General features: G+C 35.0%; 1 long non-coding RNA gene across 2 annotated transcripts in view; it reads right to left on the bottom strand.

Moving 5' to 3' along the window:
• The window catches only part of LOC147918041 (uncharacterized), a 33,924-nt gene extending 26,146 nt beyond the window's left edge, over nt 1-7,778 (bottom strand). Inside the window, exons 1-3 of one of the 2 annotated variants that reach the window (XR_015555873.1) lie at nt 7,600-7,778; nt 4,605-4,766; nt 2,915-3,285 (exon numbers count right to left, since the gene is read on the bottom strand). This is a non-coding gene — a long non-coding RNA (uncharacterized LOC147918041). The remainder of the gene's footprint in view (nt 1-2,914; nt 3,286-4,604; nt 4,767-7,599) is intronic. The other variant, XR_015555874.1, reaches the window with a different exon arrangement.
• Nucleotides 7,779-27,411: the final 19,633 nt, after the last annotated feature.

Genomic DNA, 27,411 nt, shown 5'->3' with positions numbered 1-27,411 from the left:
ATCTCCCATATCTAAAATATAAGCTTCACGAAGGTAGGAATGTTTGTTTATTTTATTATTTGTTTGGTTTCTAGTTAATGGAACTCGAACCCTGTGTATATGCCTTGCATGTAGCACGTGCTCAATAAATATGTTAAATAAATTAAGGAGTGATGATAAATTGGAAAAACATAATGAGGAATATAAAAATAATAATTTTGGAACTTTACTTCAAAATGTTCTCCAATATATTTATAAATTATGTATATTTAAAATTCATATGTGGCACAGAAATATGGCTCTAATATTATTAATAACAAATATTAAAAAGAGAAAATAGTGATAGCTATAACTAATTTTGCTCTTATCTCTTAAAATTGTATAAATGTATATCATCTCTATTTTTAATTAAAGTGCCATATACACAGATTTAAAAAAAAAGAAAATAGTTCTAATAGGCTTATGACAAAAAAAAGTAGAACCTTGCCCTACTTCTCCTAACTATTCAGTTCTGCTACATTGAGTAAACCATTTTCAACTGGGTTAGCTATTTCTTGTAGTATTTATGCTAACTTAGAAAAAATATACTACTGTCTTGGTTTTTATCAAGTTATCCTTTATCTATTGATTTCCTGTTATAGTTGATAAGAAGTTAACTCTCTTACATCACTATTCACTTCCTCATTCTCTAACAGAGTTAGTTGACTACACATTCCGTGATGATTAGGTAAATATTGTTCACTACAGAGCCGCATAGTGGGCCATAATTACACTTCTTTTGTTGCACAACTTTTTCTTTAGATTTTCTTAATTATCATATATTGCTTCATTTTCTTTTTTTATATAGAAGACAATATTCCTGATCATTTTTTTTCTATCAAATCTGTCATACGTTTGATTTGGTTCTTAATGCTCAAGCATATTGATAAACTCGCGATTGCATCATTTTCCTGAAGACGTCCTCTTTTGAGACCTCAAACCACCTCAATCACAATGAAAATCAGTGCTCTTTAGGCACATTCCTGTGCTAGATCTTCTATTTTCTGGATCTCATGTCTTCCTTTACTTGATTTACTTTCAGATTTCCAGAAGCTTCCTATAATGTACTCCATAGAAGTTAATTTTATACAAACTTTTTATTTTAGAATAGTTTTATTTTTGGAGAGAAGTTCAAAAGACAGTACAGAGAGTTCCCACATACTCCACATCCAGTTTTCCCTGCTATTAACAGAGTACATGAATATGGTATGTTTGTTACAACTAATGAATGAATATGGATACCTTATTAACTAAACTCTATACTTCACTCGGATTTTATTAGTTTTTTCCGTAGTGTTTTATTTCTATAACAGAATCCCATCCAAGACACCATATTACATTTAGCAGTCATGTCTCCTTATACTCCTCTTGGCTGTAACAATTTTGCAGTCTTTCCTTGTTTTTGATGACCTTGACAGTTTTGAGGAGTACTGGTCAGGTATTTTGGAGACTGTCCATCAATTTGGATTTGTCTGATGTTTTTCTCATGGTTAGATTGGGGTAATGTATGTTTGAGAAGAAGACACACAGGTGAAGTGCCATTTTCAATACATCATACCAAAGATACATGTTATCAGCATAATTTATTGGTGATGATGTTAAACTTGATCATCTGGTTCAGGTAGTTTACTAGGTTTCTCTCTTGTAAAGTTACTTTTTCCCCTTTTCTGTATAGTACTCATTAGAAGCAAGCCATTAAGTGCCGAAAGTCACTTAATGGGTAGAGAATAAAGCTCCACCTCCCTGAGGGACAAGTAGCTACAGAAGTTGTTTGGAATTTTTCTGTGCAGAAGATTTGTCTCTTCTCCCCATGGGAAGTAAATTTTTAAGTCTTTGCATGTGTGAAAATATCTTTATTCTTCTCTTACTCAATTGATTGTTTCACTTCCCACGGAAACCTGAGCTGAAACAATTGTTTCTCAATTTTAAAAACATTTTTAGGTAAAAAGTCTAATGCCACTCATCCTTATATATGTTCACTCTGGAAGCTATTGGGATCTTCTCTTTAATCTTGGTGTTCTATTCTTTTATGATGCTGTACCTTTTGGGGAGAGTAGGGGTGACATTCAATGATATGTTTCAATCTGGTGACTTTTGATCTTCACTTCTGGAGAATTTTCCTCCATTATTCGTTTGATAGTCCCTACCACCACTCCTCATTTTCTCTTGTCTACCTTTCTGAAGCCCCTCTTGGTCAGAGGGTTAACAGACTAGATTAACCATTCGGCACTCTTTTTTTAATCCTATTTTCCATTTCTTCGCTTTCTGAGCAACAATTAAGCTTCATCTTCCACTCTCCTTTTAAAAATTTGGTTTGTCTGTCTCTCTCATGTTTTCTGACTATATTTTCATGGCATCATGTTCTTCTCTGATGGAAGCAGTATTTTCTCTTATCTAGCTAAGTGCATGGTAATATTTGTTTTAAATTTTTAGCTTTTCCTGTTTCATGTCTATTTTCTCAGAATTCCTTTTATTTGCATGTTTTTTATTTGTTTGTTCTTTAGTCTTCCTCATTCATTTGGAGGTTTTCCTCGAATATCTGATAAACTCTGGCTGTTCATTTATATTTTAAAGTATAGTTCTTAAAAGCTGATTAGGTCAAGGCTGGTGGCCCTCATCTTAGCATGACCAGGGAGGCAGCACAGTGACCGTCTAATTTAGTGCCATTGCCAGTCCCACTATCACAATTTGTCAGAATTGGGAAATCCTTTCTTTTAGATGTTTTAGTTTCTCCAAAGAGATTATATGCCTACACATTGTTTTTCAGGAAATAGGGCAAGGTTGTCTTTCAGTATGCAGACTTTTTACGCAGTCCCTGTGTATTACCCCATCCCCCCGGAATGCTTAGGATCCTGTAAGCTAGGCATCTTCTATTTAAATTACATCAAGAATATACCTCCAGTCCATGCCCAAGAGATTTGGAACTTGACTGGCTGTAGGAGGAGGAGAGGGCCCCAGAGGTACTACTCCATGTACACATTCTTAAACAGTCTCTCTGTTTTCAGCCAGGTACCTCACTCACATATCTGCTGGACCAGGTAACTACAAGCCTCCATCCTCTCAGGGCTTCTTTGTGGCAAGTCATCTTGCTCCTCCTCCTAATCCACTCTGTGGGAACACAGGATCGAAGCTCCCTCTGTTCAGCCTATTCAGGTACTGTTCACCCGCTTTAGCCTGTCAACTTTTTTTGAAATCACTAGTCCATTAAAGCATCCTCTCTTATTCTTCGTCTTCATGAGTTTACATAGTTTTTCTTCTTTTATTCTCCTTTTAGTAGGAAAGGAAGAGGAGAAAGAGGAACATGCACATAATCAAATCACCTTATTTAACCAGAAATCCTCCAATATCTAATTTTTTGAGAAGTACTTACATATGTTAAAAAGATCTCATTTTTGCAAGGTTAAAAAAATACAAGAATTTCAAACATCAGGACATGAAGGCTGTTTCTGTGTGTCTTGCTACTATAGCAAAGGGTTAAATTACAAATACATTTACAATGATAAAAATCAAACAAATTTAATGTTATTTTGAAATGAATATTTATCTTATATACTTTTCTGTTATAATTATTTTAAAGTAAGCAAGGTGGGAAAATTTTTCAATAGACCAAATTCAAAGTTTTCTTTATATATTTATGTATAAACTACTAAGTTTGCATTAAAACTAATTTTATAAAAATCTTTAATAATAAATTAGTCTAAATACATTTTACTTCAAATAACTTCATCATATACTATGCAAAAAATTTTTTAAAAGATTTAGTTTTTAAAGCATCACATAATAAGTTTTACTATGAAAAGGATTTGTGACTCAATAAATTTTATAAAGTGCTGAGTGAGATGCCCTGCAGCCATTTCTAATGTTGGTGAAACTCTAATAATTCTATTATTTTTTAATTACATTTCAACATTCACATATTTCTCAAAGTGCATTCTGAATGTGAGATATTTTTAAATTATTTGGTCTAACAAGTATTTGCCAAACAGTAATTATATGCCGGGAACTCTTCTAGACAAGGGGATGTAACAGTGAAGAAAGCAGAGAAGGTCTTTCATGAAGCTTACATTCTCGCAGTGGGAGGTGGAGATAACGGTAATCAAGCAAAAAGAAATAGACTGGATAATTGTGATAAAAACCCATGAAGGAAATAAATAATGGGGTACGATAGAGAATATCTGGTTCATGGAGTAGGAAACATGACTTGTCAGGTGGGCGACATTTATCCAATTCTTCAGGTGGTTTTGGAAGGGTGTTGGACCCACTGTTGCTTCATCCTTTCTTGCAAATTACTGAAATACCACAGGGAAGGCCGAGTGGTAGACAACTCTAGCACTTTGGGCACGGCCAGCGTAGCCAGTCCTTGACGGAAGCCTGAACACAGGTAGTCTGCTCAACTCACAGACCTCCTGTACTGCCCCTTCTCCCACCCCCAGGGCTTGGCTCCCATAGTCATGTTTCTAAAACAAGACCCCACTGCCCTGGGCATAGTTGATTAGACCAGGCCAGGACTAGACCATCTTAATGAGTTATTCTCTCAATGTGGTTGGAAATGGAATAGGAGCTCTGGGCAGCCATCTTTGACCCACCTTGTGGAAGCCAATTTAATAAAAAAGAGAAATGAAGCAGATGTGCTGAGAGAAGATTCAATAGGGAAGAAAGTCCTCACTCAGTTCCTGGAGTCCCAATTGCCTTCAGGTGCTCAAATTCAGGCCTTCTTGGGTGCTGCAGCCACATTCTAACCCCAAATCCTTAACAGAAAAGAACATTTTAAAAAATTATGTCTAGTTTTCACTGTTTCTATTATCACGAGAGACTATGTTTGAAAAAATATATTAATGACAAGGCATACTCCATCTGAATATTGAATATCTAAAAAACAACTAATTTTAACATGGGCATACAACAAATCATAAACCAGTGATGCTTAACTCACTCACCTCTTAAGCCTAAAGAAATATTTATACTTCTTACAAAATGGTTCTACTGCAAGTGATTAACCTGGCATTATTGGATTTTATTTTTATCCCCATAAACAAGCCCAATCCATTTCTAAGTTTGATTCTGATGCCTGGTGCAATAATTCCTGATGAATTTCTAAACTGATCTTTAGTTAGTCCATCTAAAAAGAGAATGTATGCACAGAGAAAATTGTGACCCCATATATAACACAAAACTCTTAATTTTTTTGTTTATAGTCTATAAAGTATTATCTGTGTGGTAAAGTATACATAACACAAAATTTATCATTGTAACCATTTTTAAGAATATAGTTTAGTGCCTTAAGTACATTCACATTGTTAGTTCTGCTAAAACTCACACACACACTCATCACATGTACACAGATTAGAATTAGTATTATTAATTTCATTGAATATTTAAAAAACTAAGTAACGTTACTCATCTGTAAGAGATAAGCAAAACTTTTGTTAATTCATTTATCAAACACTTGCTTATTTTGTGTCTGTCACTGTGCTAGAAACTAGAGATTTGAAGATGAATAACACCTTGTCTCTGCCTACAGAGTTTGCAATCAATTGGGGAGTTTGATATTTGCACAAATACTTGCACTACAGTTTAATAAGTGACAGTTTACACAAGGTAAATAGGAGAAGACAAGCAAAGACTTCACATCAGAGAAGATGCAGAAGCTAAATTAAGTCAATCTAGGGGAGATTTCCAAGTTAAGGTACCAGCACAGCTGTGGCATAAAAGTCTGAAATAGCAAAGTATATTTGCAGAAAGGCAAAGAGTTTGGGTTGGTGGGGTTCATAATTATGTTTCCCAAACTTAGTGATTTGCAGCTTAGGTTTCTGATTTTTGCCATATCCATGAAACAAGTATAATGCTTTCATAAGTTTTTTTTTTTAACATATCTGTACACCATCTATATTAATTCCCTAGTATTATTAACTCCCTTCTTAACTGAAATAAATTTACTTTAAATTGATATTTTATTTTTATTTATTTTTATTTTTGTGAGGAAGATCAGCCCTGAGCTAACATCCACGCTAATCCTCCTCTTTTTTTTTGCTGAGGAAGACCGGCTCTGAGCTAACATCTATTGCCAATACTCCTCCTATTTTTACCCCAAAGCCCCAGTAGATAGTTGTATGTCATAGTTGCACATCCTTCTAGTTACTGTATGTGGGACGCGGCCTCAGCATGGCCGGAGAAGCGGTGCGTTGGTACGCGCCTGGGATCCGAACCCGGGCTGCCAGTAGAGGAGCGCGTGCACTTAACCGCTAAGCCACGGGGCTGGCCCTAAATTTACTTTAAAAGGAAGTTCTATTTCACTGCCCTAAAAAAAAAGACAACACTATCACTTTTTGAAAATAGAAGTTAATACAATAAAAACAAAACAAAGAAACTCTCTAATTCTAGATACATACCATTGACTGTTAAAAGGTTTTAAGCAGAGATCTACCAGCTTTTGGTTTAAAGGAGATTAATGTTAAAAACTCTCAAAAACATACAAAACGGAGCCTTTCCTCTTGAATTAATCAGAGTATATGAAAGAGAGTTGAAAAAGGAATGTTTTCTCACTATGTGATTCAATTTTATTTAAGACCATATTTGTCTATCTCCCAAATTCATTTCAGGTACTATGACTGGGACACATCTCACACTTTAGAAAACCTGGCCTACTGGATTTTAGTGGTGGAGACAGCCGATGGAAAAGGGAAGATTTCAAATGTTTAAGGGCCGATGGGGCCCGCCCACACAATCTTTAATATGTAGTGTAGATTCCTTACACTACACAAAGAGTTTGGAAATGAATCGGGCCTTACAGGAGAAACAGGGTTATTAAGGCAGAGAGGAAAGCAGTTAATGCAAGGAAAACTGCTTTGGCAAAAGTATACTGTAGATGCTCACACAATGTTTGTTTCCTCGTCCGCTGAGACAGGAGTCACGGAGAGCACAAAGCGTTGGACAGAAAGGAGACAGTGTTTGGAAGAAGTAAGAAATGCATTTCATTAGGGAGGGTGTGAGTTAACATGGACTAGACTGAATTCAGCATTATTTCCCTCTAAAATCTGTTCCTTCCCTCTTCATCTCTCAGGGAATGGCACTGCTTCCTGGATGTGAACTTCTCTGGTTGCAAGACCAGAAACGATTATGAGTTTCTGTGGCAGTGCATTTGTTGCCACCTTCCAGGCAGCTGCATGGATCTTGTAACTGATTGCGTTCCCCTTATTTAACAACCTACTAAACATCTTTGTGCTAAATTGATTTGTGACCCATCTTTAGCAAGTTTACAGGCTGGATTTCATTAAATCCATTCGTGTATTCATGCCACTTCTGGTTTTATCTTACTTTGTTATAATACCATACTTTTCTATTTGCCTCTTCTTTTCTTTTTCTTTTGATCCTTTTAAAACTTTTGCTATTGATATTTAATCTTCTTAATTATAATTCTTTGTAAGCCCCCTCAAATATTTTTGAAAAATTGTGTGTTGGTATACAAGATAAAGAAAGAAACAGATTTTGAATTCCACTCAATTACCCAAATCAGAATCTATAGTCGCTTTTGATATCAGCTTTTTTCTATATCCCCATATTGTACCAAACAATAAATCTTACCTATTCTATTTTCTCAACTTCTTTCCATTCTGTCTTTTTACATCAATCCACAGTTGCTGCTTTCATGATGCATTCAGATTCCTTAAAGAAGTTGATAAAAGAGCTTCCTAACTGGTCAGATCGGCCTCTAGTTTCTCCTGCTCTAAGCTTTTCTTCATAGAGCTTCTAGAGGGAACTTTCATAAAATAACAAAACAAACAAAACAACAATTAATTCATGTGCTACTCTCCTGCTCAGTGTCACTCAATGGCTCTCCAGCTTTCAGAATCAAATCCAAACTCTACACCCTAGCATATAAAGCACATATCAATTTGCCTTCCACCTTTCGCTGACCCATCCTTCAAACTTCTCCAGCCTCATTTCTCATAATGAGCCCCTTAAATGCTTTGTTTTATACCCACTGAGCTATTCGTGATTTTCCACTATACCATGCACTCTCAACTTTCTCTTATTGGACTACTCTTCCTAAGCTGTGCAGAGCCAAAGCAAACTGTCCTTGAATTAATAAAGTGTCAGATGGCTTTTTTTTATTAATGAATATTGGCCAGTAGCCCAGGTCTATGAGCAAGGCCATCTTAGGAGGTAAGTGTGAAAATGGATGGATGAGTTATACCTTGTCCAGGGAGCTAGAAAGAACTGAGAGAGAACATACAAGTCTCAACTCCACTTGGCCTAAGGCAAGAGAGTTACTGCAAATCCATAAAAGTATACCTTCGTCTATCACCGTCTACCACCATATAGCTTAGATTAGCAGCAGATGGCCTAGTGGTTATGTGATCAACAATGTAAGTGATTGGAACTTCTGGTCAAATGGGTACCATGACTTCCTCACTCTCAGGATGCTTTTCTTCTTTTTTGTAAAAGTAGGGTAAGAAATCTTAATTTCTGACAGCCTCTGCAATCCCTAACTTCTTGAGAGAATCTGTACAAAGTGAAAAAAACAGTGGTCCTACCTACTCCAATCTGGAGAAATATACCCACCTGATCTCAAAAGTTATAAAGTATGTTTAAAATGTAGAATAAAACTCAAAATTCTATTTTTTAAAATTCTGTTATAACTTTTATAACAACTTATCAATTATTAACATCCAATTGCCTCTTTGCTTTCCGGCATGGAGGACCAACTTTAAATTTCCTTGAGAGAATATATAGATTCTTAAACACAGCATTATCAGTGGCAAAAAGGAGAACAGTAATTACTTGGAAACAAGAAACTGCTCCTTCAACAAAGAAGCGGATGTTGGATTTAAGCAATGGACTCCATTTGAGAAAAGTGTACCCATTAAAAAATCAATACTTCTAGCTCTAAGGGGTCACAGCAAATGTTTTTAGATCCTGCCAAAAAAATTAAGGACTTGGGAGCATTTCACCTGGCAAACATTTTAGGCTTAAGATTTGTCAGACATTCAAACTTAAGAAGAGGTAAGAAAAAATCCTCTAAGTATTGTTTGACTAAGGATTTACAGAAAGAAAATATCATAAAAATGGTAACTATAGAAACAAGCTGCACAATCATATCTATGGTAGAATTGCCTGAGTCAGAAAGGAGGATGCATATTGTTTAATAATGTATTTTTTCTTTATGTACTCAAGACTAAGTAAGAAAATAAATGAATTTAGTTTCCCTAATAATACAAGTTGAATGAGTTCTTAACACTGATTGACACTGATTTTATGTTTTCAGTTTTTTTGAGGGAGTTGGAGAAATTATAAAGTCTTGCCACTTTTGAGGGTAATATAAACTGCTAGAGGTTTATCTATCATCCCAGTGGCATATTTGATAATTCATTTCAAAATCAATGACAGTTCCCCATTCCCCACAGGACTTCAATGTTTCTATTTGAAATCTACAGAAAGCTGAGCCAAGTACAAACAGCAAATTTTATTTTGGATCCCCAGCTGGGATAATTCTGTGGTAAGCAAAAGAATGAAAAGTCCAATTCTTCTAAGGCTCAATCAAAATATCCCGACTTTAGAACCCGAGAATCATCAATGAAAATGACATATTTGGAATCAGTTAAATGTGCTCATTTTTTTTTCCTCAGCGTACCAGATATCAACAGATCTATCCCCTATAGTAAAATAGAGGGAAACCTTCCACATTCTCCCATCCCACTATTTTATGAGTTATAGGAAATAAAACCAAATAGGACGCAAATGGGAACTCTGCTTAGAAAGTTGAGTCACAGAGGCAAGGTATTACATGGAATTACATGAGGGAATTACATGGAATTTCCCTTAGGGTGTGGGATTATTTTATTCTGATTGGACACCTACACGATTTTTTTGTTCATGGAATATGAAAGGGATTATTAGCAACCCTAATGATATCTATAGCTTATAAGTTAAAAAAAAAAACTGAAAGTAACTCTGATGGTTTTATTATATGAAACAATTAGACTGATTAAGGGGAACAAAGGAAAGCTCTGGGTGGGTGGGGCTGTTTCAGTTGCATGCAAAAAGCCTCATTCAATCTGTGCATTTAATTTCTACTCTAAAATAACCTGACAGATTCAGGGCTTTTAGTTCTTTTCTCTTTTTCTTTTGCCATATACCTTGCTAAATGCTTACAGACATCTCACATATTTATATTCTTCCAAAGACTATTTTCTTCTCGTAGGAGAATTTTTTCTAAGCAATTAGTAAATATTAGCTTGAATCTTAACATCAATTTGATTCCTGATTTGGGTCAATTTTATAAGTCACCTTTGTATTTCTCGTTGACTTTGCTTATCTTTCCTTGAGCTTCTCTCTCTAAATCACTCTTTCTTGGATTGCTTTCCAATACACAGAGCTCTGTATCATTCTGTTGATATAAAGGACTGCATTTTGAAGGCAGCAAAATGGCAGTTAAATATTGATTCGTTGATACACTGGAACTTTACTACCACATATCCCGCTAATCTCAGACTTCTGGGCCATGATGGATTCCACATTTATTGATGTTGTTGTTTTGAACTATTCAAAAAGTAGCACCAACAAGAGGCAAAGAATCGTATAGGGTAAATGCACAGATGGGACCTCAGAAGTCATCCACTCCAATCTCTCAGTTTATAGCTGACGAAATGAACCAAGAGACGTTAAGTTATGTACCTAAGGATGCACATCTACTAAGTAGCAATGACAGCACTTGAAACTGGGCCTTATGATTTCCTCTCCAGGAAGGAACACTACAGACGACTTTCCCTAAACTAAATATGGTCATGTGTTAGTAATCTATTATGCTTCCTTTGTAAGGGTTAATCACTCACTTGCTTTTAATTAAACAGTTCTCTTATTAAAAGTAAAATTAATATAAGAGAGTATACAAAGAAGTAAATATTTGTATTTCCATTAGCATCTAGAAACCGTGTTGTATTGAAATCTAAGAAATATCTCAATTCTAAAATAATAATAGTTTTATATTTTGCTTAGTGTTTTATACTTGTTCTCATTTAGATCTCAAAACTACCTTATGAGGCAGGTATAAATATTATCCTTATATTACACATAAGCAAACTGGAGCTTAGAAAGTTAGCTAACTTGCCCAAGACCACACAACTACTAAAATTTTAGAGCCACTTAGAAGAGAGAGAAATTAGGTTGCTCTGTATAATAGGGATTTTCCATGGCCCTTAGTTTTGGGACCATTGTTCAGGGGGACTTATTCAGAGGAGTCACAGTAATTTTATCTCTGGGAGAATGTCTTTCACTAAACTGCTTCCAGTGTTATGGCCTTGGCTTATATATCGCCGGGATTCTGTGTATAGCTGGGCAGTGTAAGTACCGCATAACATCAGTGAAAGCCATTGACATAGAAGACATTGCAAATGATGCCTCCTAGAGCCACAAGTTGCAGAAGCCCTGCACAGAGGCATGGAAGTAGAAATTGCTGTGTGATGTCATTAGTACATTTTTTATGGGAGAGTTGTTGGGTAGCTTATTTATATAACAAAGTGTCCTCTTTATGAAAAAATTTTATGACAAATAGTTTTCTGAATACTAGGAAAAGCTTTTTTATTGTGTGTGGTAAGGAAGGTAGGCCCTGAGCTAACATCTGTTCTCAGTCTTCTTCTACTTTTTTTTTTGTATGTGGGATGCCTCCACAGCATAGCTTGATGTGTGGTGTGTAGGTCTGTGCCTGGGATCTGAACTTGCAAACCCTGGGCCACTGAAGCAGAGTGCATGAATGCCACCAGGCTGGCCCCAGGAAAGCTTTTCTCTAAAGAATAAGTACACATTTTCCTCGTGAAAAATTTACAGTAGTGTTCACTATTTGTGTTTTGACTGCCATGAATTTCAACTTCAAGATCACAGCTGGAACATTGACAGACTTAACTATTTCTTACTCTTATTTTTTTATTCTACTTTTGTATTTCCTAGTCTCTCTTGTATTTCATTTTATATACCTTCCCACTAACCTGAATATGAATATTTGGTATACTCACAGTAGAAGACTGGAAGTACAAGGCCAAGATTTGTCTACAAATGGAATATATAAAACTGGCCATAGTTTTCACAATTATGCTATAATAAATCTCATGCCCATTGCTAACAGGGACCCTTTTTCCCCCTGAGTCTCAACAACACAAAAAATGACTCCCAAAACCCATTTGACAGTCATGATTATAAAATTACAACTTAAAGAAGAAATCATATTGGAAATGAGTCCAAAAAAGACATTAAAATGGAAATGAGAAAATACTTTAAAGGGCACAATGATGAAAACATTATATATCAAAACTTATGTGAAGCAGCTAAGCATCATTTAGAAGAAATAGTATTAAAAGCATTCATTACAAAAAAGAAATTTAAAAAAATGAACTAAGTGTTCCATTTAGTAAACTAGGGGAAAAAACATATAACTAAAGACAATAGAAATAATGAAATAGTGAATACAAAATCTCAAAATAAAAAAATAGAAACAATAGAAAACACTTCTATTTTGTAAAATACAAATAATCATGAAACAAAAGGACGCAAAATATCTTGATTAAAATAAAGAACAGAGAGAATCTGATTTAAAAAAGAAAATTACAAATAAATAGGAAAGAAGCAAAATGAAATGGTTAAGAACACAAAAAATAGACCCCTCAAGGCCCAGGCCTAGGGCAAAACTAAGACTCATGCTGAACGAGGTAAACAGAGAACTTTCTTTGTGACCATACTTAGACTATCAAGCACAGAGAGACAAAAAACACTAGTCTACCCTTGGGGAGAGGCAAAACTGTGGAAAGAGACTACTCTCCCACTCTGTGATTCAGATGCCTAGGGATGCCTGAAAATCAAGGGTAGAACACAAACACTGAGTAAAATTCTCCAGCACTCCAGCCTACACTCTAGGTACAAGATATTGTTAGAGTAATGTGAAGTCTATGGTGCATTGAAGACAGTCATAATAATAACAAAATCAAACTCAACTCATTTAAAAATACATTTACTCATTCCCCCACACTTACAGCCTGACAGAAGGAGAAGAGCACCCATTTATAAACATAAATGCTGTTTACTTCTGTTCTCTACTGTTCTACCTATGATATCTGGCATTAAATTTTAAAAAGTTATGAGACACAGTGAAAAGAAAGACAAAACAACCTATTTTCGAGAGACAAAGAAATCAGTAGAACCAGTCTCAGAGAAAAGCCAGGTGCTAGCTCTATCAAACAGGGACTTCAAAGTAATATGTCCAATGTGTTAAAAAATTTTGTGGACAATGTGGACAACATACATATAAACAGGTGTCGGGTTTCAGCACAAAAATAAAAACTAGAAAAAAAGTAAAATAAAAATGCTAGAAATTGGGGTCAGCCCAGTGGCGCAAGTGGTTAAGTGCGTGTGCTCTGCTGCGGCGGCCCGGGGTTTGCTGGTTCGGATCCCGGGCGCACACCGACGCACTGCTTGTCAAGCCATGCTGTGGCAGCATCCCATATAAAGTAGAGGAAGATGGGCATGGATGTTAGCCCAGGGCCAGTCTTCCTCAGCAAAAAAAAGAGGAGGATTGGCAGATGTTAGCTCAGGGCCGAACTTCCTCACACACACACACACAAAAATGCTAGAAATTAAAAACATAGTATTAGAGATGAAGAACTCCTTTGACAGATCCTTCAATAGACTGGAAGCAGTTGAGGAAAGAATCAGTGAATTTAATAAAGGTCAGTAGAAATTAGTCAGACTGAAAAGAAAAAGAAAATGTGTGAAAAACAAACAGGAAAAAGCATTCAAGGGGACAATATCAAATGGTCTAATATACATGTAACTTAAGCCCCAGAAGAATAAGAGAGAGAAAATAGGGCAGAGTAAATATGTAAAGAGATAATAGCCAAGAATTTTCCTGAAATAATAAAACATGACAACAACACATCCAAGATTCTCAGAGAAACCCAAGCAGTATAAATTTTTTTTAATCCTCAAGACACATCATATTCAAATTCTTTTAAAAAACCAAAGATAATGAGAAAATTTGAAGCTTGACAGAGAAAAAAAGACACATTAGATACAGAGGGACAAAAATCAAAATTACAACAGACCTTGTTAGATACTATACAAGCCACAAGGTAATGTCATCTTTAAAGTACTAAAAGAAAAAAGAAAGACAGAAAGAAGGAAAATCCTGTCAACTCAGAATTGTATATCCAGTTAAACACGGGCAAAATAAAGATCTTTTTATATAAAAAAGAGACAGAATTCATTACCAACATTCATGCACTTTAAGAAATATTAAATGGAGTTCTTCAGACAGAAACTTGGAAATATATAAAGAAATGAAGAGCCCTGGAAATAGTAGATATTATGGTAAATATAAAAGAACATTTTTAAATGGTCTAACTCAAAATTATCTAAATAAAAAGTAATATTTTTGAATTTATGATGTAGGTAAAACACAAAGTATGACAATAATAGCACAATAGAAGGGAGCGAGGAATGGGATGTATACTGTTATAAGTTTCTTACAGGACACACAAAGTGGTATTATAATATTTGAAGCCAGATGGCAAAAAATTAAGAAAGCATACTGCAAACTCTAGGACAGCCACTAAGAAAAAAAATTAGAGACAATAGTGTAACTAATAAGACAATTGTGGAGATATAAAGCATAATATAAAATATTCAGGTAATAAAACAATACAGTAAAGGAGACAAAAGAAACAAATAACAAAGAAAAAATAGAAAAAAGAAACTAGAGAGTGTTAGATTTAAATATCACAATAACAATAATTACATTAAATGTAAATGGTTAAGCCCTCCAATTAAAAGGAAAAGATGGTAAGATTAGATTTTAATAAAAGCAGTATCTAACTGCTGTGCTATATATAGGAATCCAACTTTAAACATAAAAACATAGATATGCTAAGAATAAAAGATGGAAAAAGAAGACATACCATGTAAAATTTAATCAAAATAAAAATTGATCAGTTATATTAATACCAGACAAAGTAGATTTCAAAACAAGGATTATTAGCAAAAATAAAGAGAGACATTACATAGTGTTAATGTTTATCATTACTAATATTGAAGGGTTAATTCATTGAGAAAGTATAATAATGCCAAATATATATACATCTAACAAGAGAGCTTCAAAATACGTGAAGCAAAACTGATAGAACTGAATGTAGAAATTGACAAATCCACAATTATAGTTGGGGATGTCATACATTTCTCTCAGTAATTGATAGAACATATATCCTGAAAATTAATAAGCATATAGAAGAATTGGAAAACACTATGGAGCCAGCTCTGATAGCCTAGTGGTTAAAGTTCGGTGCTCACTGTTTCGGTGGCCTGGTTTGCTACCTGATTGCGGAAACCACACCACTTGTCTGTCAGTTGCCATGCTGTAGTGGTGGCTCACATAGAAGAACTAGAATGACTTATGACTAGCATATACAACCACGTACTGGGGCTTTGGGGAGGAAGAAAAAAAAGAAGATTGGAAACAGATGTCAGCTCAGGGCGAATCTTTCCCTGAAAAAAAAAAAAAAAAACACTATCAACCAGGTTGACCTAATTGACATATATAGAACACTATACCAAACAGCAGAGTACATATTCTTTTCAAATGCACAGAGGCATTTACCAAGATACAACATATTGGACCATAAACTTCAACAAAAATTTAAAAGAATTCAAAACATAAAACATATATTTTTTGATCACAATGAAATTTAACTAGAAATCAATAGCTAAAAAATATATAGAAAATACCCATATATTGGAAATTAACACACTTCTAAATAATTGCTGGATCAATAAGAAAACACAAGAGAAATTAGAAAATATTTTTTAAATTGTTTATTTATTTTTGGTGAGGAAGATTGGCCCTGAGCTAATGCCTGTGCCAATCTTCCTCTATTTTGTGTATGGGAAGCCACTATAGCATGGCTTGATGAGTGGTATGTAGGTCCCCACCTGGGATCCAAACCTGTGAACCCTGGGCCACTAAAGCACAGCATGGGAACTTAACCACTACACCACCAGGCTGGTCCCAGAAAATATTTTTAATTGAATTAAAATGAAAACATACCACATCAAAAATTTTGAATGTATCAAAAGAAGTGCTTAGGGGAAAATTTATAGCATTAAATCATTAGGAAAGGAAAAGATATCCAAATCAATGATCTAAACTTTCACCTTAGGAAGCTAGAAAGGTAGGAATAAGTTAAACCAGAAGGAATAAGAAGGAGGAAAATAATAAAGACAAAAGCAGAAATCAACAAAAGTGAAATACAATAGAGAAAATTCATATAACCAAAAGTTGTTTGTTTGAGAAATCAATAAAATTGGCAAATCTATAGCCATATTTACCATTAAAAAAGATAAGACAAAAATTACAAATGTCAGGGATAAAAGAACAGGATAACTACAGATCCTGCAGACAATACATATATGGAAATATTATGAATGACTTTTTCCAATAAATTTCACACTAATGAAATGGACAAAGTCATCAAAAGACAATAACTATAAAAACTCACTCAAGATAAAATAGATAAGTTGAATAGTCATGCATATACTAAAGAAATTGAATCCACAGTTAAAAATAGTTTGTAAATTTCTTATGAAGTTAAAAACCATATGACTCAGCAATACTCAAAATATGTATTAATCCAAGAACAAATAAAAACATATTTCCACATGAAAACTTATATGAGCATCTTTACTGTGGCTTTATTCACAATCATCAAAAACTTGGAACAACTTAAGTGTTCATCAACTGAGGAGTAGATAAAAACATGTAAATCTATACAATGGAAGCCCACCGAGTAATAAAAAGGAAGAAACTATTGATACACGCAACAATATGGATAAATCTGAAATGCATTATGATCTGTAAAAAATACTATACTCAAATGTTTATATATTTTATTATTCCATTTATATGACATCCTGGAAAAGAAGTCTAAAAGGGTAGAAAACAGATCAGTCATTGTCAGTGGCTAAAAGGGGATTGGGGATTGACAACAAGGGACCACAATTGAACTTTCTGGGGCAATGTAAATGTTCTATTTCTTTATTTTAATTGTAGTAGTTACATGACTGTAAGTATTTGTCAATATTTGTAGAACTGTACATCTAACAAGGGTAAGTTTTATTATGTGTAAATTGAATCTCAATAAATATTACTAAAAAAAAGGAACTCTAGTCTCTAAAATGAGATTTAAGACAAGAATACCTCAACATAATTCAATACATTAACATTACCATTTCATTAAATTCAGAAAGAAGAATAATAAAATTGAAAACCCTTTATTTCATAGAAAGATACATAATTTAAATATAGATATTTACTAGTGTCTTAGTTTGGATTCCCTCTGAAGGATCCTGAGACAAAGATTCAAGTACAATTCTTTTATTTAGTAGATGAATTCAGAAAACACCAGAAGAGGAGTGGAGAAGCATGACAGAGAGGGAAGTAAGGCACTGTATTATGTATTATCAAAAAATTTACTACTGTAGACAACTTGAACTCAATTTCACTAAGAAATTCCAGGAAGCATTATAGAACACACATCTCAAAGTCAGTCCATTTAAGCAGCAAGAGATTTGGATATTTATCTACCATTTCCTATCAGTCATTGGTAGAAGGTTGCTTCCAGGTGTTATCAATGTCCAGTGCTTCAGACCTGCCGTAAACACTGGAAAAAGAGAGACAGTCTTTGGACAAAGGGATGTATATGCTGGGAGCGGAAGTATTGCTGATGTGACTAGAAACTGTAAAACCTAAGGATATAGACAGGACACTAATAATGTCTGCTACACCTAAGAAACTAGGAGAAGGGAGTATTTCCACAACTAGAAAAATATACGGCCAATACCATTCCTATTGGTGAAATATTAGAAGCAGTTCCCTTAAAATCAGAAATAAGACAAAAATGTCTACTGTCCCTGATGCAAGTCAATATTATATTGGCAGCCCTAGCTGATGCAATAAAAACTGGATAAAGAGATAAATGACATAAGGATTGGGAAGGAAAAGATGAGATCATAATTATTTGCAGATAATACATATATTTCTACATAGTAAATACTAATAAAGCCATAGACAAATTATGGAATAATATTAAGAGAGTTCAGCACAATTTTTGGATATAAGATCAATATATAAAATCATACCATTCCTATACAATAGCAATAACCAAAATGAAAAGTAATAGAAACAAAGATCTTGTACTTAGAAGCAAAAAAACTATAAACTGACTAGGAAAAAATGATAAAAACACTATAAAGTTACAAAACTTTACTAAGGAATATAAAAGAATATCTGAATAACTTGAGAAACATTTTTTATGAATAGTAAGCTTCAATTCTGTAAAGATGTCAATTCATTCAAATTAATTCATAAATTCAATTTCATTCCAATAAAAATTCGAAGAATAATTCTGGAGGAACTTGAAAAATTCTTCTAAAAGTCACACAAAATAGGAAAGTTCTGAAAAGAACATGGAACTTACTATATAACAAGGTATGTTACAAAATTAGATCACTAAATTAGTGTGTTTTTTGTATAGTATCAGGTAGATAAATCAATGGAAGTGAATTGAGAACCCAGAAAGAGGCAAATCATTTTAAAAACCTGGCATAAGACAGATGGAATGTTTCAAATTAATTAAAAATAGACTGTAATCCATTAAAAGCATTGGCCCAAATGGTTTTTTTATGGAAAGATTAACGAAATCATAGCATTGTCCCACACTATCACTAAAATAATTTCCAGTTGGGTTAAAAATCTAAACATAAAAAAATTTTTAAATAATTGGAAAAATATGAGATTAATTTTACACACCTGAAATAGGAAGCCTAACATAAACAAGATAGCAAAGATAGCAAAAACTAAATTATAAAAGAAAAATTGGTTAAAATTGACATAAAAATTATTTTTTGTCAGTGGAACAAAAGCCACTATAATATTTTATAAGAAACAGAAGGGGGAAATATCCCAACTCATTTAACAAAAAAGTAAGTCAGATAGATGATACATAGACAGATTAGATAGATAGATGATAACAGCTAGCTAGCTAGCTAATTTCTTTAAGAATTCCCACTAGAATTCAGTTAACCACCTTCTCCACATCTTGTCTAAATCTAGTAGACTTAAATACATATACCATCCAAATAAAACCACTTCTCAAACTGTGCACTCAAGGGCAAGAAACACAATCCAGATGTTCACTATTACTTTGCATGTGTCAACTTTTACATCGAACAAATAGGACTTGCTCTTCTATGTATCATAGGTGAAATTCAGGGCATGTCTCAAGACTCCTCTGGGCACTCTCAAATAGCAAAATGTCCTCTGGTTCTCAAACAGTCACCTAACAATATTGTTTTGTTTTCATTTCTAAAAATTGTGCAATTCAATATTCTCAAGCAACTTCTACTTTCAGCCAAGATGGAGTAACAGGGACCAGATTTCCCCCCAGCTGAAATAAACAAAAATGCAGACAATACTTATGAAATAAGAGTTTTTACCACACCACAAAGGCTAGTGACCTCTGAAAGATGGGAAACAAAACAGATAAGCCCCACAAGTACTACATCTTATAGCTTTGAGTTTCTGGGAGGCAGTGCATGAAGAGGAAACTGAGGCAGAGCCCAGTTGACTCCCTGAGCTGAGGAGACAAGAACTGAAAGCATGGAGATACTAAGGCAACTGGAGTTTGTGGGCCAGAATGACAGAAACGAGAGAACTGCACAAAGAACACTGGGGACCTATAGAAGGTCCCATAGAGAATTTGGTAGAGTATGGATCAATGTGTGCACGTGAAGAAACTACTCAAGGGTGAGGAAAGAATCATCTGAAAGGAATAGAGAGAACATTGCCCAGTTCTCATACAGGGCCAGGAATGGTGCCCATTACTACAGGCCAGACTGAAAAACATTGTAATTAAGGGGAATAATTAGCACTACACTAAATGCTACTCTGGTTCCTTCTAACAAATTTTAAAAGCAAGACTCTAAAGAATCAAACTGTTTCCAAGTAACTTAACTGAGTCTCAAAACAAAGCCCAAGAAAAATTATAGGAATATAAAATATCCAACATAGGCTAAGGTAAAAATTACAATCTCTGCATCCAATCAAAGATTATCTCACATGCAAAGAAACAGGAAAACATCATCCATAATGAGAATAAAATCAAATGAAACCAACTTAGAAACTACAAAGACAGTAGAATTAGAAAAGACATTAAAATCATTCTTATAACTATATTTCATATATTCAAAAAGTTCAGTTGGTACATGGAAGATTAAAAAAATACCCAAATTGAAATTCTAGATATGGAGCTACAATGTCTGAGATGAAAAATACACTGGATGGGACTAACAGCAGATGCAACATTGCAGAAGGAAAGATTAGTGAACTTGAAGACATAGCAATAGAAACTATCCAAAATGAAGCACAAAGAGAATAGGAAAATGGAAAGAACATCAGTGAACTGAGGGAAAAACTTCAAGCAGCCTAATACATGTGAAATTTGAGTCCTCAAAGGAGAGAAGTGAGGGAGCAGGACAGAAAAACGATTTGGAGAAATAATGGCTCAAAATTTGCCACATTTGATGAAAACTATAAGCCACTTATCCAAGAAGCTCAATAAACCACAAGTACAAGAAATGTGAAGAAAATTACACTAAGTCATTTCATAATCAATTTTCTCAAAATCAATAATAATAGAAAATCTTAAAACTAGCCCAGAGAAAGAAAATACCTTGTATACAGAGAACCAAAGATAAGGATGACAGCAGAGTTTTCATCAGAAACAATGCAACTATTAGGATCAACATCTTTAAAGCATTGAAAGAAAAAAAAAACTGTCAACCTGGAATTCTATACCCAGAGAAGATGCCTTTCAAAAACAAAGGCAAAATAAGGATGTTTTCAAACGAACAAGAGCAGAAAAAATTTATCAGCAGCAGACTTACATTACCAGAAGTGTTAAGGAAAGTCCTTGAGCAAGAAGGAAAATGATACCAGAAGGGATCCTAGATCTACAGGAAAAGAATGATGACCATCAAATATGGAAAATACAAGGGTAAATATATAATTCTTTTTTTTATTATTTAAATATCTTTTGAAAATAATTGACCATTTAACAAATGTAATAACAATGTATTGTGGGGCTTACAACATGTGTATAAGTGAAATATATGAAAATATAGCCAGGAGGGGAGAAATGAATGTATACTATTGTAAGGTTGTTATATTATATCTGAAGGGTATATGATCACTTGAAAAAGACTGTGACAAAATAAAGATGTATATTATAAACCTTAAAGCATCCACTAAAATAACAAAGTGTTATAGATAATAAGCCAATGAAGGAAATAAAATGGTATCATAAAAAACAATTCAAAAGAAAGCAGAAAAGGAGAACAAAGAACAGATAAAGGAAATATCAAGATGGTAGATTTAAAAATAAGCATATCAATAATAATATTCTATGAAAATGGTTTAAATACCCCAATTAAAAGGCAGAGAGAGTAGTTCCCTCTAGAGGTAAGGAGGAGTATGGCATTAGAATGGGACTTTAAGGTCCTAGTAATGTTCCATTTCTTAAACTTGGCGATGAGTACATGTATGTTGACTTTATTATTATCCTTTGATCTATATGTGTGTTTTACATGCTCCAGTAACACATGCTATATTTCACAATAAATCACAAATAATTATGAAATCAGAGAGAGAAAGAGTATGTAGACTGGGGAGAGAGGATAAGAAGACAGCCTGGTATAGAGGATTATTGAAGTGGCTCACTGTAAAGAATAAAAATCTGGTATAATAGCTGGAGGGGATATAGGTCAAGGGAGGATTTTTCTCTTTTAAACTGGGAGGTATTACAGCCTATTTACACGGTGATAGAAATATCTAGTAGGCAAAGAAAATTTGCTGATGCAAGATTAAGAAGCTACAACCACAGGAGCCAAATTCTTTGTTGGGCAAAAGAGTTTGGGATTCAGTGTACTCATTGAAGTAATGACTTTAAAATAGGATATTTTCCCACTATAACAGAAGGAAAAGTAGAATGTATTAGTACAGATGCAGTGAAATGATAGATTTGATTGTGAGAGGCCAGGTTGTGGAAACACAAAAACAAATATACCAAAAAGGTAAGGATGAACATAAACCAAATATAAAGGACTCAAATGACTAAAAAGAGTTAAAAGGATTAAACATCACTAAAGGATTAAAAATGACCGAAAGTAAAAGAAATAGACAAAAACTTTTAAATAAAATCAGAAATTAGAAACTGAAAGGAGAAATAAAAACAAAATGAAGATTAAAGAATAAAATCATCAAGATAAATCTAGAATATCAACATTTTAAAATGTATAATTAGAGTAATTCTAAAATATAAAATACAGGCATATCTCATTTTATTGAGCTTCACTTTATTGCGCTTTGCAGATACGGCATTTTTTCACAAATTGAAGGCGTTGTGGCAACCCTGCATCGAGCAAGTCTATTGGCACCATTTTTCCAACAATACTTGCTCACTTTGTGTCTCTGTGTCACATTTTGGTAATTCTCACAACGTTTCAAACTTTTTCATTATTATTATATTTTGTTATGGTCACTGTGATCGGTGATCTTCGATGTTACTATTGTAGTTCGTTTTGGGGTAACATGAATCGCCCCATATAAGATGGTGAACTTAATTGACAAGTGTTGTGTGTGTTCTGACTGCTCCACCAACTGGCCATTCCCCCATCTCTCTCCCTGTCCTTGGGCCTTCCTATTCCCTGAGACACAACAATTGAAATTAGGTCAATTAATAACCATACAATGGCCTCGAAGTGTTCAAGTGAAAAGAAGAGTTGCATGTGTCTCACTTTAAATCAAATGCTAGGAATGATTAAGCTTAGTAAGGAAGGCATGTTGAAAGCTGAGATAGGCCAAAAGCCAGGCCTCTTGTGCCAGTTAGCCAAGTTGTGAATGCAAAGGAAAAATTCTTGAAGAAAATTAGAATTGCTATTCCAGTGAACACACAAATGATAAGAAAGCAAAATAGCCTTATTGCTGATATGGAGAAAGTTTTAGCGGTCTGGATAGAAGATCAAACCAGCCACAACATTCTCTTTAAGCCAAAGCCTAATGTAGAGCAAAGTTCTAACTCTCTTCAATTCTACAAAGGCTGAGAGAGGTGAGGAAGCTGCAGAATAAAAGTCTGAAGCTAGCAGAGGTTGGTTCATGAGGTTTAAGGAAAGAAGCCATCTCCACAACATAATAGTACAAGGTGAAGCAGCAAGTGCTGATGTAGAAGCTGCAGCAAGTTATCCAGAAGATCTAGCTAAGATAATTCATGAAGGTGGCTACACTAAACAACAGATTTTCCTCATAGACAAAAGAGCCTTATATTGGAAGAAGATGCCATCTAGGACTTTCATCACTGGAGAGAAGTCAATGCCTAGCTTGAAAGCTTCAAAGGGCAGGCTGACTCTCAGTAACGAGGGGTTAATGTAGCTAAAAAGCAGGAGTCTCATCAAGAGGGCAAGTGCTCAGCTGCTGCAGATGGTAGTTTAGATAATTAGGATTCCATTGGGGTAGTTGGATCACTTGTACTTCAACAGAGACACAACAAGTGGAGGACTGCATAGGGAAAGGCGGATCATCTGTTTCAAAAGCATCGTGAGCAGGTAGAACAATAACAACTCCTATTTGTGAAGAGTAGTGATGAGTACTGACTTTATGGCAGACAAAACATCTCTGAGAGTCTGGAGATACCATGGGGTGGAGGGAGGAGGGAAGATGCCAGAGAGGAAGATGAACTTTCTTGGAATAGATGGAATTGTGTCCAGAGTCATTTAATTTGAAAATCAAAAGTAATAAGATTTTATCTTATAGCCCAATGCAGTTAAAAAAGAGACCATGGGGCCGGCATGGTGGCATAGCGGTTAAGTGTGCGCGCTCCGCTGCAGTGGCCCGGGGTTCACAGGTTCAGATCCCAGGCGCGCACTGGCGCACCACTTGTCAAGCCATGCTGTGGCAGCATCCCATATAAAGTAGAGGAAGATGGGCACGGATGTTAGCCCAGGGCCAATCTTCCTCAAGAAAAAAGAGGAGGATTGGCATTGGATGTTAGCTCAGGGGCTAGTCCTCCTCACACACACACACACAAAAAGAGAGAGACCAATTATATTCATTTAATCTCCCCGAAAATCCTTAAGTAGATTTTTGAACACCCAGAATAAAATATAGATTAGAGCCAGAGTGGGCCAGAATCTTTGATCATGTGGTATTATGTGCGGCCACTAGTCTCTCACAAGTGCCTCAAGACATCCAATCTCTAATATCTGTTCACCTCTTGAATACTTGGAGACTGAGGGGTAACTACCTCTCAGAACCCAGCCACAGTGTTAGCCTATGCTTAGAGTCTCTCATACAACCCTGTTCCTCAGCTTGCATACCATTAATCACCTTTGGGACAAGATGTTACCTATTTCTGTGGTCATAAAATGCACTCTCCCAACACAAAGTATCTCAGGATCTCTGCAACTGGAAGGCAGTAACCCCACTGGCTCAAAAATTCAGTTGGATTCTTTTCTGGGGGAATTCTTGCTAGCACAGTCATTCAACTTCTACCTAGAGTGGTGGGCCCCTGTCAATTAAATAAGTGATTTTGGAATGAACTCTACAGATATATTTTCCAAGGATCAGAAAATATCATGGGCTTCTTATTTTAAATAAAGCAAATTCTTTTCTTCTCCCCCTTCCCAATCAATTGTTTGTTGGGCATCCTTCAAAAATCAAGTCAACATGTTTTTCTAAACTAATTTCAGAACTGGGTATACCTAAGTAACAGGGGGAGTAACAGGTCCATGTGCCTTATCCTTAAGCTCTTCTCAACATTCCCTGCACTTCTTATTCCAACTGAAACCTGGTTCCTCCCTAAAGACGCAGATTCACCTACCATGCTCCCAAGCCGTAGCTGTTTTCTCTCATGCCTGTTGCGCCATGGTAACAGAAAGTAGGTTTTGCATCTTGCTCTTTCTTCATTCCCACTTACAGATTCTTCTTCTTCCTCCTGAAAAATGCCCAGTTTTGAATTTCATAATATCAAACTGTATCATCCACTACTCCCTCCTGATTGCAACCACCTATAAATGCCTAGATGGGTGACTCACTCTCATTTTTTGAATATTTTAGCTCCTGTTTCACTGTTGCTTTCTCTAACAGCATTCTTGTCTTTGTTCTTGGAAATTTCAAAAATACATAATTAATCCTTCCTATATCATGGACTCTCAGTTCTTTGATGTCTCTCCAACTATCTTGTCCTCAACCCAACGTCAGCCAACTATTCCTTCGTCTTTACCAATAACTACTCTCTCCATAATTCCAATTTAAACCTTTCCACTCTCTAGCCACTACCTTTTATCTGCTAAGCTTACTCTTAGTATGCTAACTGCAATAATTCCACAGAGAAAAATTTAAAAATCTAAGAAATCACTATAATTAATATCACCAAAAAAGATTTATTTCATTTCTAATACAAAAGAGATGTTATGATAAAGGGACAAGAAAGAGCATTTAGAAATTAAAAATATGATAAAAATTTTTTAAATTCCATGGAATGGCAAAAGACATCTTCATGTAAGATTAAAAAATATACTTTTTCATGCACCATGTCTTTGAAATCTAGTGAAGGATGTCATCCAGAAAAACAAAGCAATAAACCAAGAAAGAGGAAGCCATGGGATCCAGGAAACAGGGATCCAACACTGAAGGGTAGAAAGAGAAGTCCCCAAAGGCACATCTGTGCAGCAGAGCTGGAGAAAAACCTATCCAGAATAGAGGATAAATTGAAGGGTCTGGAGGACATTCTCTAAAAGAAAGAAAAAAAAAGAGAGGATTATAGATATCTTAGTATTTTGAAAACTATTGGTGCTATTGGGAATAATTAGGAACCCACACACAAAGATAAGTAAATGAAAAAGAAAGAGAATTGTTAATTCTTGGGATGCAGAGGATAGAGAAGATTGTGCTAAAAAAGAAACAACCATAATATGCTACTTGGCTCCACAATGAATAACATCCATATCCACATGAGATAGGCACGACTATTGATTCAACCAAATGTTGTGATAAAACTATTTTTGGAGGGATGGGGGAGGGAAAATCAATAGGGGATAGGAGAACTAATATAAAATGAAGTTAATAATACATTAAAAAGATTAAGTCAAGTAACAGCAACCAAAGTATATTATTTACAAGCATCAGGGAGAAAAGTGAAAGAGTTGAGAAATGATTATTCCTGGGCAGAAGAACTGAGGGATAAGGCAGAGAGAGGGCTGCTATATTTCATTACCTTTTAATACTAAGAGACATTTTTGTTTTTACCTTGGTAAAAAAAATTTATTTTAAAATATACATATAAACACGTTCATTGTAAGCCACTTCAAATTCTCTTGGGAATCAAATGAGTGGAAATTATAGATAAATAATTTTTTTGTGCATTCCATCATCCACCGTCAGTCACTGATTTACTAGAAAATTGGCCTTGAGCCAAAACGTATGAAAATGCACTTCTATAATGCTTCTTCAGAGTAGTTATCAGGGTTTATTGTTTGTCTGACTCAGCATCAAGAACTTCATGACAGATGGTTGTAACAGTTTTCAGACCTGTCTCTGCTACAGCTTCCCTTTTTCAATCAAAATGCTTTTGGTTATCCTTATGAGACTTGGATCTATGTTTTCTCTCTAACAAACAAAAGACAGGCATTCTCCTTCATACTGATGGCATAGGCTGTTTCTATTAAATGAAACATTTTTAGAAATTGTTGTAGGTGTTGACTAAGTGTGCAGTGCATTCTCTTTTGTACCCAACTTCTGCTTTGACTTGGTGAGAAGTTCAGCTAATTGTGGCAACTGCCTCCCGGGGGTGCTGCTGATGAGCTGGTGTACACTGAGTGCTATTGCTGCTGCTGATTGTCTCCTCCTGGCCTGCTCGGCCCATCAAAAACAACTTGATACTCTGTGTTTGGCTAGAGTATTAGAAAATGCCTCATTTCTAGAAATTGTATGGCACCATGTTAGCATGTAGAAACTTGCTGACCTTAAAGACAACCCAAAGTTGAAAAGTGGGTGTCGAGCCCTCCTCCTGAACTCTGGGCCACTCTATCCAGTGCCTGTCAGACGTCTCCATTGGAACACACCTGAGATGACTCAATTGCAGCTTCTTCAGTCTGAAACTTACCTTCTTCCCCTTCATTTATTCCTAATCTTAGTAAAGGTGCCATAATTTACCTGATCCTCATTCTATTTCCTAAGTATCTCCTAGTGCATCTCTACACTGGCTGACAGAATCATCCACGAAAGCTTTACAAAATGTAGATGCTTTTAGC

Source organism: Ceratotherium simum, chromosome 2 (genome assembly GCF_057802395.1).
Source record: "Ceratotherium simum simum isolate JZ-2026a chromosome 2, ASM5780239v1, whole genome shotgun sequence".
In the NCBI taxonomy this organism is placed as follows: domain Eukaryota; kingdom Metazoa; phylum Chordata; class Mammalia; order Perissodactyla; family Rhinocerotidae; genus Ceratotherium; species Ceratotherium simum.
The sequence above is the reverse complement of the archived record's forward strand: the minus strand, read 5'-3'. Positions and strand labels throughout refer to the sequence as shown.